The sequence below is a fragment of the Papaver somniferum genome, chromosome 1, assembly GCF_003573695.1.
Source record: "Papaver somniferum cultivar HN1 chromosome 1, ASM357369v1, whole genome shotgun sequence".
Lineage (NCBI taxonomy): Eukaryota > Viridiplantae > Streptophyta > Magnoliopsida > Ranunculales > Papaveraceae > Papaver > Papaver somniferum.
The window spans coordinates 230,284,343-230,294,300 of record NC_039358.1 but is presented as its reverse complement, the minus strand read 5'-3'; positions in this window follow the sequence as shown (position 1 = coordinate 230,294,300).

The window sequence follows — 9,958 nt, the reverse complement described above, 5'->3', positions numbered from 1 at the left end:
CTAAGTTCTGAGGGAGACAGTCCAGATCAACCAGAAACAATGGGAGAACCCCGTACCCTCAAGGATTATATGTACCCAACTAGAGCCAGTCAACCTTCTTGTATTGTGCTACCCGAGGCTAATGGCCATTATGAGCTGAAATCAAGCACAATACAGATGCTTCCTATTTTTAGAGGTGTTGAGAATGAAAACCCGTACCACCACGTGAGAGAATTCGAGGAAATTTGTGGAACTCTGCGTTTCCACTCAAATGTCCGACGAAACCCTAAGTTAAGGCTTTTTCCTTTCTCCCTGAAAGATAAGGCAAAGGCCTGGCTCTATGCTTTACAGCCTCAATCCATCATGACATGGGATGACCTCATAAAGGAGTTTTTCAAAAAGTTTTTCCCGAACCACAAGACTGCGACAATTCGTCAAAGTCTGAATAGCTTTGTGCAATTAGAAGGTGAGACCTTAGCTAGATACCTGGAGAGATTCAATGAATTATTGCTCCAATGTCCCCATCATGGTTTTGAAAAATGGAGACTTGTGCAAATTTTGTATGAAGGTCTAGATGTGTCCACCCGAACAACGGTTGAGTCGATGTGTAATGGTCTATTCGTAGATAAAACTGCTGACGCGTCTTGGGACTTCTTGATTGAAGTAGCTGAAAAGACGCAACAGTGGGAATCCATCTGTGAAACCACAGAAAGACTACATCCGAAGCAAAGGCTTTTAGGATTGAAGCGGATTTTGAGGGAAGAGCAAACATGGCATCAATAGTTAGGAGATTAGAAGAGTTAGAACTACATAAAAATTCAAAACCTTCCACCACTACTCTCCGAGAACATGTCGCTTCGTCTGTTTGTGCTGCTTGTAACGACCCCAACCATCAATTCCAAAATTGTCCGATTTGCTTGCAGTCCAGGATCTAGGCTTGAACAGGCACATGCCATGTTTCAAAAACCAGAGCATAACCCTTATTCACAGACCTACAATCCAGGATGGAGAAACCACCCTAACTTTTCATGGTCAAAAGGACCCACTCAAGGAGGACCATCTCAACCCAATCAGAGCTATCAAAACAATCAGGGATATCAGAACAATCAAGGTTATCAACACCCGAGAAACCCTCAACAACAATCAAACTCTCAACAACAATCATATCCTCAACACAATACCGACAAGAGATTATCCACCCTAGAGGAAATGTTCCAGAGTTTGATGCAAAGTCAGAAAAATCTAGATCAAAAGATGGATCAAATGTGTGAGAGAGAAAAGGGTAAACTTCCGAGCCAACCCCAACAAAATCCAAAGAGGATATTTCAAACAGGCACAACATCCTGCACTGAAACCTCACCGATCAAATCCATGCCATTACCACCCTCCGAAGTGGTAAAGTCATCGAGAACAACGTGGGCGAACCTAATGAATCTGATACAAATTCCACGCTGTCTCCACAACCCCAGAAAACCAAAGAATCTGAGCAAGTTGGAAAATCTGACAATTCTACTGCTGTGAATGTCCCTTTGCCAACTCATTCTCCTGTTGCCCCATTTCCTCAAAGATTGATCTATCAACAGAAAAGTACCCATTACAATGAGATGTTAGATCTGTTCAAGAGAGTCAACATCAACATTCCTTTTCTTGAAGCAATCAAGCAAATCCCTGCTTATGCCAAATTCCTCAAAGACTTGTGTACTCAAAAGCGCAAGCTCAATGTGCAAAAACGTGCTTTCTTAGCTGAGCAGGTGAGTTCCATCATTCTGAACAAAACTCCACCCAAGTTTAGGGATCCAGGATGTCCAACAATTTCTTGCACTATAGGAGAACACACGGTCAATAAAGCGTTATTAGACCTAGGTGCAAGTGTTAACCTACTGCCATATTCTGTTTATGAGCAGTTAGGTCTTGGGGAGTTGAAACCAACATCTATCACTCTACAACTGGCAGACCGATCTGTCAAGATTCCTCGTGGAGTGGTCGAAGACGTTTTGATCAAGGTTGACAAATTCTATTTTCCCGTAGACTTCATTGTCTTAGACACTCAACCTGTACAAAACCCAGACTGTCACATTCCTGTCATCTTAGGACGTCCTTTCTTGGCTACGTCCAACGCGATCATAACTGTCGGAATGGAGTGTTAAAACTGTCTTTTGGTAACATGACGGTAGAATTGAATGTGTTCGATATTAGTCAACAACCTGTGAATCTTGATGATGATGATGTGCATGAAGTTAATATGATTGAAGGATTAATGCAAGATTCGTTGACTAACATTCTATCCGTCGACCCCTTTCAAGCATGTATGGAGAACTTTAACCCAGATTCCTATGATGATGCATACTGTAGTGACGTCCTATCTCTGCTCGAATCTGTACCTCAAATGGACGTCACTGAAAGGAAATATGAAGTGGAACCACCCTACTCTCTGATTCCAAGCTTATTCCATCCATTGTTGAGCCACCCAAGCTTGAATTGAAAACATTGCCTAGTACGTTGAAGTACGCATTCCTAGGTTCTTCTGATACTTTACCGTCATTATTTCATCATGTTTAGACACGGAACAGGAAAGTAAGCTTTTAGAAGTACTTAAGGAACACAAAGAGGCCTTAGGATGGACCATCTCAGATCTCAAAGGAATTAGTCCCACCATTTGCATGCACCACATTAACCTTGAAGAGAATGCCAAACCATCGAGGGAAATGCAAAGGAGACTTAATCCTAACATGAGAGATGTAGTCAAAGGAGAGATCCTGAAACTACTTGATGCGGGTATCATATACCCAATTCCCGATAGCAAATGGGTTAGTCCCATTCAAGTTGTGCCTAAGAAGTCAGGCATTACTGTAGTTCAGAACGACAAGAATGAATTAGTCCCTACTCGTACAACCACAGGATGGCGAGTATGCATCGACTACAGGAAGTTGAACACAGTAACAAGGAAGGATCACTTCCCGCTCCCTTTCATTGACCAAATGCTAGAACGTGTGTCTGGACACAGTCACTACTGTTTTCTAGATGGCTTTTCCGGTTATAACCAAATTCACATTGCTCCGGAAGATCAGGAAAAAACTACATTCACGTGTCCATTTGGGACGTTTGCTTATAGACGTATGCCCTTCGGGTTGTGTAATGCACCTGCTACTTTTCAGCGTTGCATGATGAGCATTTTTTCTGACATGATAGATAGTTTTCTCGAGATCTTTATGGATGATTTCTCTGTTTTTGGTTCCTCGTTTGACGAATGTTTGAAGCATCTTGCCCTCGTGTTATCCAGATGTAAAGAAAAGAACCTTGTTCTAAATTGGGAAAAATGCCATTTTATGGTGAATTCAGGAATAGTTCTAGGACACATCATCTCAGAAAAGGAATTGAAGTGGATAAAGCTAAAGTTGACCTCATTCAACATCTACCACAACCTTGCTCTGTGAAGGAGATCAGATCATTTCTAGGTCATGCTGGTTTTTACCGGCGATTCATCAAAGATTTCAGCAAAATCTCCAGACCTCTGTGCAGTCTTCTCTCCAAAGATGTTGCCTTCAATTTCGATGCTGCTTGTGTGAAGGCATGGGAGGAATTAAAAACCCTTCTCACCACCGCTCCTATAGTCCGACCACCCGATTGGAAGCTTCCGTTCGAACTTATGTGTGATGCCTCTGATTATGCTGTTGGTGCTGTTTTAGGACAGCGAGTTGATAGACTACCATATGTGATATACTATGCTAGCAAAACCCTTAATGATGCCCAACTCAATTATTCAACTACCGAGAAGGAATTGCTTGCCGTCGTTTTCGCATTAGACAAGTTTAGATCTTATCTGATAGGGTCTAAGATCATCATATACACAGACCATGCGGCTTTGAAGTATCTTCTTTCCAAGAAGGATGCTAAAGCTCGCCTTATTCGATGGATACTCTTATTACAGGAATTCGATCTCGAAATCCGTGATAAGAAAGGTTGTGAGAATGTGGTTGCTGATCATTTGTCTAGATTAACTTTAGAGTCTATTGATGAATTGAGCTGATTAGAGAATCATTCCCAGATGAACAGCTGATGTCTATCTCAGACCTTCCTTGGTTTGCTGATATTGTTAACTACCTCGCTACAGGTAGGATGCCCTCACGTTGGTCGAGACAAGACCGCTCTAAATTCCTGGCTGAAGTCAAACATTTCCTTTGGGATGACCCATATTTGTTTAAGTACTGCCCAGACCAAATCATTAGGAGATGTGTCCCCAACACTGAACAGAAAGATGTGATATCTTTCTGTCATGACCAAGCATGTGGAGGCCATTTCAGTGCCAAGAAAACCGCTGCAAAGATCTTGCAGTGTGGATTCTATTGGCCATCATTGTTCAAGGATTGCCATGATTATTGTGTTGCTTGTGAACGCTGTCAAAAGCTAGGAAGCATTTCGAGGAGAAACATGATGCCATTGAACCCCATTTTGATTGTGGAGATTTTTGATGTTTGGGGGATAGACTTCATGGGTCCATTTCCCATGTCTGACAGCAAGTTGTACATCCTAGTCGCAGTTGATTACGTTTCTAAGTGGGTAGAAGCCATAGCAACCAGAACAAATGACCACAAGGTGGTACTTTCATTTCTAAAGGAGAACATATTTTCACGTTTTGGTACCCCTAGAGCTATCATCAGTGACGGTGGTTCACATTTCGCAAGTACTTTGAGTCTTTAGTACGCAAGTATGGCATAACTCACAAGGTTGCTACTCCGTACCACCCTCAGACTAGTGGACAAGTGGAAGTTCTAATAGGGAAATTAAGCACATTCTGGAGAAGACGGTCAACCCGTCCAGGAAAGATTGGTCATTGAGATTGAATGATGCTTTGTGGGCCTATAGAACAGCTTATAAGACACCAATTGGCATGTCCCCCTATCGTCTAGTGTATGGAAAGCCGTGCCATCTACCTGTGGAATTAGAACATCGTGCCTACTGGGCAATCAAAGAGCTGAACTTTTCTCTGGACGAAGCTGGAATTCAAGGAAACTTCAACTCAACGAGTTGGAAGAATTGAGAAATGAGGCTTATGACAGTGCCAAGTTATATAAGCAGAAGATGAAGATTTCATGACAAGCGTATTCTACGCAAATCCTTCACTCCTGGTCAGAAAGTCTTGCTGTATGACTCCCGATTACATCTTTTTCCAGGAAAACTGCGTTCCAGATGGAAGGGTCCGTACCTAGTACGCACAGTTTTTCCTCATGGAGCTGTAGAGCTGGAGGATGTCTCCAACAAGAACGTTTTCAAAGTCAACGGGCAGAGATTAAAGCCATTCCTTGAGCCATTTCCACCCGACATTGAAACAACCAACCTGGAGGACCCAGTCTATGTGGACTAAACTGGTCCACTCTTTCCCTAAATAACCAAAAAGTTTTCCAAATCTTTCCCTAAAAACCAAAAATTTTCGTTTTCCCATCAAAACCAAATGTTTCCCAACAAAACCAAATTTTTTCCCAAAAAGTCCAATCCCATTAAAAACCAAAATTTTCTTGTAGATAATGTGTTAGTTAAATTTCCTTTTGTGTATATTTTGTGCTCATCCATTGTGACTCCTAATATGATGGATTTTTGCCTTGAATAACGGAGTTTTAATCGAGCTTCCACCGTACAATCGGGTATTCTCTCTCCTTTTACTCTACTCAGCATGTTCCTCTTCATATATTGTTTTATAATTCTTTCCATATTTTGAAACATTGAGGACAATGTTTAGTTTAGGTTTGGGGGTATAGAGTAGATACCATGATAATATGCTACAATTGAAAACGAACTCCTTCTTTCAAAAAAATTTCAAAAAAAAAATTATTAAAAAAATGAAAAATCATAAAAATGGAGCTCATTTACCTTGAAATGTTGACTCTTGTGCAAATATGTAATTATTAGGAGTCTTAGTCTAGATATTTAGGCACCCTGATTCTAGCACAATTCACATAGTGATAAGAAATTTGCACGCGCACGATCTACCAATACATGTATGGCCTCGATCTTCAAGGTGTTTGATAGGAAGTTACGATTGCCTATCACTTTAGAATACTGAACGAAACTTGACTAGCTTGTTCTTTGGTTGGTTGGGATAGAAGGTGGAGGTTACATTAAGAAAGACAACCATCGAATTTAACTGGGTGCATCAAAAAGGGCTACCTCTTGCAAAGTGTCATGTAATCTTTTGTTTCCTTTTGTATGTATCAAAAGTGTTATCTCAAAAAAAAAAAAAAAAAAAAAAAAAAAAAAAAAAAAAAAAAAAAAAAAAAACGATGTATAATTCAGAAAAAAAAAAAAGAGAAAAAAAATATCAGAAAAATAAAAAAATCAAAGTATTTATCAATTCCATTCTCTTGTTCCAAAAATAAAAGAGAGTAGTCAATGTAAATAAGAGTCATGTAAATAGTCATTTTGTTGTTTCATTGTAATAAGCAAGGAGGGTGTATGCCATTGATGTACAACGCGAGTAATTGTGAAATACCTCCAACTCATTCACAATTCTCGTAAAGTCCGGACAGCTAGCTAGATTTCGACCTCGGTTCTTAGCCTGAGAAACTATCTCTTGGTGATTAGTAGTCATAACTTCAGATCTTTCTTTACACATGTGTAGATACACTTTACACTCTTATCACATGTCTTTTTTTGTTATCAGTGCTAGGATTGTGCCTTGATAGCTAGATTGACATCTCCATTTTGCTGTGAGCTTAAACTGTTTTGCACATGTCACATTTGATGGAATCTGAGCTTATATTTTGACCTAGAACTTTGTAGGTACGTTCTAAGCAAACCTTCACGAGACTTCAACTCGTCCACTAGGGACACTTAGTGGTTTAAAAGGCTTAGTGCATACGCTAAATGCATTCGAGAGACCAGCGACAGTGGTATAGTAGGATTTCCTTAGTTTTGTTTTACTTGAGGACAAGTAAAATTCAGGTTTGGGGGTATTTGATGAGTGAAAAATGTATATTTATTTTGTTGGCATTTAACTCATTTTGTGCATTAATTCTACATTTTATCCCATATTCTGTATTTTCATTGTTTTCAAGAATAAATATTTTTCTTACTTAATTTTGCATTTTTAGGTAATAAATAAAGATTGGATGAGTTGCGGAGCAAAAAGAGCAGAAAAGTGGTGAAAAGCCGGGAGAAATTACGCAAGGAAGCCGCAAAGAATGGAGCGCACGTCCAAAAAGCTGGAAATGGGCTCAAGAAGAAGAAAGTTGTTCTTAAAGAAGAAGTGGGCTCAAGGTTTTCCAAGCCCAAACTCATTTCCCAAACCCATATTCTATACCCAAAAGCCTAAAACCCAAATCCACCCGCTTGCGTCTTCAGCCGTCAGATCAGTTCTCAGAAGCATCCGACGGTCGCTCCCTTGCTGTGCATCGAAGTTTGATATCTCCGCCTTACACTACAGTACCTAACTCCATCAAGTACCGTTCGTTTCGTTGTATCTCTTCATCCGACGGTCGCTCATCGCCTGCCTCCGCATCGCCGTCAGATCCACCTACCATCTTCCCATCCATCGGTCCAGCTTCGCGAAACATCAAAATCCTCTACACTTGCTCAACACCTAGTACCTAATACCTATACCCATTCCAAACACACCCTTCCTCAAACCCCATCGACACCATCTTCCCCCCCCCCCTCTCTGCAACAGTACCACCATCTTCTCCCCAAATCACTCCACCATCTACGCCACCAAATCACTCTACTCTACCTATAACCAAAAACCCATCATCACTATCACGTTTTACCTCTTTTTCATCAACTAATCTCCTCAATTTCTCATCTCTCATCACTGAAACCCTAGGTGAGAAATTGAAGATATAAGTTGATGTTAGAGCAGCAATTGGAGCAGGAGATGAACGAGAAGAAGTAATTGGAGAGTGGGTCGACGAGATGGAGTGAGTATCTCATCAAAATTAGGTAAACCAAATTTACCTAATTTTCTGTTTTTGGGGAAAAGGGGCTGTGAACCCTAAACTGATAATTGGGGGGTATAAATTGGTATTATGTGGTGTGTGTGAAGGACACTGTGTATCTCTCTGGACTAGCCAGTAGAGAATTTGCCACAAAATTTTATGCAATTCCAATTTCAGTCTTCTTATGCAATTAACAGTTGATTGTTATGTTATGTTTGAATTATTTCTGTATGATGAATGCTTGTGTTTGTAACATGTTGAGCATGAGCTAAGTAGCACTAAGCTAAGGCTCAGTTGAAGCCTTGTGTACTGTCAATTGACAGGTTGCTAGGATAGTTTTTCTGTGCCCTGTTTTGCTTGAGCAAATGGGAGATACCAATGCTCATAGTGCCTGTGATTGGCTGTGCTGTCAAAAGACAGCCAATGCTAGGGGCAAACTATTGAGCAATTTAGTATTCTTCTATTTCTAGATGTATGCATAGGATCAAACTCAACCTAGAAACATGTCATTTGATTAGGACACAAGGTGGATCCTAAGCCTTGGCTTAACCACCAATCCCTTTGCAGTCACCTCTATTCAGTTCTATTTTGCTTCCTGATCAGTTATTCTCCTTGCCTGTTTTTCTTGTTTAAATTCCTGCAATTTGTAGCTGTTGTGCACTGAAATCAGTGCACAATCCTCACCTTGCCCTTGGCTTCCAAGCCTTGGTTCTTTGCTGCTTTACCTTGCTGTTTTCTTAGCTGTTTCCTTTGCTTTACCTTGCATCCTTGGTTCATGCCATCTGCCTTCTTTGTTTCACTGCCACTATAACATTGTGAAATTGTACCTTGTTTTACATCATTTGCTATCTTAGGAAAACTCTCTAGTTTGCTCCCACTCCCTGTGGACTTTCCCCTGCTTACCTTCTATATCATAACTTGGCCTTGTATACTTGCAAGCTTCTGTGTGTCTTTGCTTGTCACACCAACAAGCTTGAGGGTCCTTACATAGTTGATCTAGTAGTACAATTTTAAAATGATTAATCTCTCAAACTATACTACAGATATTCGTAAATTTTATATCATTAAAAAGCTTTTTAAAACACCTACGTAACGAATATGAACATAACTATCAAATGATATAAAGTCAATTATTAATGGGACAAAAATTTGAAAATGACTAGCTCAACTAATTCAGGACGGAAGGAGTATAAACTAGTGGCTCGGTTTAGGTTATTGTAGGCGGCATACATAATTATGGCCAATCACCTTAGATAAGGCCAACATCCGCATAGTTAGGCCTATAGGTTGAACTTAGTCCAGACCATCGACCACCATGTCTAATTGGTATGTATTATAGGCCTTAATTAATTAACTAGTCTTAACTAACCAATACTATTGTGTGACGATAACAAGAATTATTCTACACTTACCGAAAATATATCCCGTGATATATCCCGAAGAAGAAATCAAGGACAGCCAATGAGCGGTGCTAGTATTGGGATTGGTAAGTGTAAAATAGGTCAAAGGTGACTAAGTTTTTATCTAAGGGAGGAAAGACAAGGAGCGATGACATGTCAAGCGATTTTTCATATCTAAAATTTGGAGAGAAAAAATCTCTTCATGGCGGCTCAATCTTCATCTTCCTTGAGCAAGTTGCAAGATGAATCCGCGATAATCCCTTCAGTTAGTGTAGATTCAAGTTCGGGTTCTGCTTTCCCTTCCTTAACTGAATCTTATGGTGCTAAGAAAGCTTCTCAAGGTTCCGCCTCTCAACTGCATAACAATGGTAACTATTCTCAGATGGATAATGGTGATTATGATAATGAATCAAATGGAAACACTTTAGAAATGGTTTCATTGAATGAAGATAGATGCAAATTAAGCTTCAAGGGAATCAAATATTTCTAAGTTGAAGGAATCAAATGTGGATTCTCAAAACCCTAAATCAAGTGATTGGAGGATGTTGTTTCCTTACACAACCCCATTCCCTCCCCAACCTGTTTTAAAATTCACATCCCATGTTGATCTAAGGGGAAAATATCTTTTGCTCCTATTTTATGTGGTCCCAAGTT